General features: G+C 49.4%; 1 long non-coding RNA gene across 1 annotated transcript; it reads left to right on the forward strand.

Moving 5' to 3' along the window:
- The first annotated feature begins 243 nt into the window (after positions 1-243).
- Positions 244-1,191, forward strand: LOC123965503. Its single transcript, XR_006823715.1, has 3 exons — positions 244-268; positions 552-663; positions 794-1,191. It is a non-coding gene; the product is annotated as an uncharacterized LOC123965503 (long non-coding RNA).
- The last annotated feature ends 1,903 nt before the right edge of the window (positions 1,192-3,094 follow it).

The following is a 3,094-nucleotide window of genomic DNA, read 5'->3' on the forward strand; positions in this document are numbered from 1 at the left end:
ACCAGGCCACCAGGGGGAGGCAGAGCCTGTAACATCTCTGTAATCATCTTCAAACACAAGCATTCTTAAGGCATAGACAAAATTATTATACTACTACTATTTTTATATTCCCCTTTTATAGGGTATTGCCGCACAATCCTACTTCACAAACAGTTACACACAGCTGATGCTTATTGTCTAATTAGACCTGTATTTGATCTCTCTCCCTCTTTCACTGCTACTGCTGCACATGCTGAGGCTGCTACAACAACTAAGTGCAGGTTTCCAGGTTATTGTTTTTTTTGCAGTTTTATATATTAATACATTTTCAGCAAACTGCTTTTTCTGCAGGAAATGTATTTTCTAGTTACTAGCTAAGATTGTGATAAAGATGCTTTGAATACGCTTTTATCAGTGGTAAATGTGTGCCTTTTCATCTGCTAAATGTCTCATTTGAAACTTAAAATTTGTGAATTAACCATTTGTCAATAGATTCAAAGATGGTCTAGGAAGTCTGCAGCATTGCAGCAGCATCCTGGTGTGCTAGCGCCTGTCCTATGCTACTCAAACAGGAAGCTAACTGCGGCAGACATGGAGGCCCTCTTCAGACCAGAACTAAGTCCAGCAGGAAGCAACAGAAGGCAGGAGGAAGGGAAAACGCTGATTATCTCTTTGACACTGAAGGTTTGAAATGTTCAACCTTTTATACATTAACATATATTTGAAAGTATGCTATAAATATTTTATATTGTGTTTTAAGGTAATGCACTACCGTTACTAAAGCACTAAAAGTTTGACTTCCTTTATCTTGCAGAAACACAGACTACAGTATCTCTGGAAGATGTTTGCCACAGGGCTGTCATCAATGCCACCTGCAGGGATAACACCAGCACCAAGCATTGAATTCCTTAACAATTCACCGTTCCCGATGGCAAATACATGTGCCAATAAGCTGAGGTTACCACATCTGGACTCATACTGTCTACTCAAAACAAACATGGGTTTTGGTGTCCATAATTCCCCAGGATTTGGGTGCATGTAAATGAATGTGATATTGTAACTTAGAGGGTATCTTCAGTTTTTTCAACCTGGACCATGTTTTTGTTTCTAAGTGACTGGTGGTAACAACAATCTTTGTAAATGGTCTAGTGTTAAGCCAGACTGGTGCAGTCAGCAGTGGTAAAACAGGCTCCAATGTAATATTAATTAAAGTTTTTGTGGAAGTAAATTGAAGGATCACAGAAGTGCTTGTTTTACCCACCACAGACATGATGAGATTGTAAGTGTCTGACAGAAAAGATCCCTAGAATGGTCAACCTTTTTGTTAGAGTAAGATCCTTGTGTTTTACATAAAAACCTTCCAAGAATCGCTATCACCAAAACCACCAGAATCCATTTAAATAAGGTTCCCCTTCGAGGGAACTCGAACTGCGTCGGTTACAACACTATGGGAACGCCTCTAGGCGTAGCAGGTCTGAACGTGAATGAAATCACTCCAATCCTATTGGCTTGTTGCTAGAACGGTAAGGTGTGACGGAATATCCGGAGGAGTATAAAGCACACCTGTACACACTCATCATTAGCTTTTTTCTATTCAGCAGGCGCTCTGTATGTTGTTTGAAGAAAGCTCCAGTCCTACAAGCAGTGTGTCTTACCTGAAGAAGAAGTCTACCAGCATGTCCGGCAACCAGAAGTACAGAAGGTGTGTTTTTCCTTGCCCTCGGTACATCACGGATGGAGATTCTCATGAGATGTGTGTCTCATGTTTGGGGATGGAGCACGCACCGGGCAGCTCTCGAGGGGGCTGCCTGCGGCCATTGCGAAGTCCTTTCCACGCGGGTACTGAGGTCCCGCATTGCTCTCTTTTACGAGGATGGCCGGATGTGTTCTCCCCGTGGCGCGGGCCCTGCGGCCGCTGAGGCGGCCCAGCGGCTTCACTCATGGGGTTCACAACGTGATCTGTCGGAGGATTTCGGGACGGCTGAGGCTTTTTCCCCACCTTCATCCGCTGGCTACGACGCTTCCTTTCCTCGTTCGGGAGCCCGTTTCTCGGCTTCTCCCGCTCGTGGTTTGGATCCGGAGACGCTGCAGCTATCCGACTCCGAGGAGGGGGACGTGCTCAGCATAGTGGACAATGACTTCCGGGTGTCGGGGCGGCGTCATCAGGCGGTGCCCGACTATGACGAGCTGCTGGAGGTGGTGACTAGAGCTGTGGCTAAGCTCAACATCAACTGGCCACAGGAGGAGCAGACACCACAGGCTAGTGGTAAGCTTGATGAATGGTTTCTCAAGCACCACGCGCCACCTCCACACCGGTCTCTGCCATTCTTTCCTGATTTACATGATAAACTGAGTAAATCATGGGGCAGACCCTTCTCTACACGGCTTTCCACACCCCAATCACTGAACTACAGTAATGTCATGGGGGTTAGGGACCATGGTTATGGGAGGATGCCTCGGGTGGAGGATGCGCTTGCGAGCTATCTCTCCCCTCGACTTGCGTCCTCCCTGGAGAAGCTGGCATTATCCTCCAAGCCATGTCGCACCACATCTACGCTCGTGGGGAAGGCGTACATGGCAGCGGGCCAGGCAGGTGCGAGCTTGCACACCATGGCAGTGCTTCAAGCCTACCAAGCCGACCTGCTACAGGAGATGGTTCAGAGGGGGGGTCCCTCTGAGGAAGATCTGGCGGAGCTTCGCAGAACCACGGACCTGTCTCTCCGGGCCACCAAAGAAACAGCCCGCTCCATTGGCCGGTCCATGTCGGTTCTGGTGGCCACAGAGCGTCACCTATGGCTCAACCTCGCGGGCATATCTGAGAAGGATAAGAGCTTCCTCCTTGATGCACAGGTGAGCACGACGGGCCTCTTCGGTGACGCGGTGGACTCGGTGGTGGATCGGTTCCAGCACGTTAAGACGCAGGGCGAAGCATTCCGCCAGTACCTCCCTCGCTGGTCTGGACCCAAGGCAGCTGAGGATGCCAGGCGTAGGTCCCTTCCCTCTACGAGCTCCTACTGAGGGGAGAGGAAGCAGAGTGTCACTTCTGGGGGCCCCCCCCGAGGCGGAGCTCTCAACCTCAGCCTTCTGAGAGACCCCCCCCCCCCCCCCCCCCGGG

This window comes from Micropterus dolomieu, unplaced genomic scaffold (assembly GCF_021292245.1).
Source record: "Micropterus dolomieu isolate WLL.071019.BEF.003 ecotype Adirondacks unplaced genomic scaffold, ASM2129224v1 contig_9914, whole genome shotgun sequence".
Lineage (NCBI taxonomy): Eukaryota > Metazoa > Chordata > Actinopteri > Centrarchiformes > Centrarchidae > Micropterus > Micropterus dolomieu.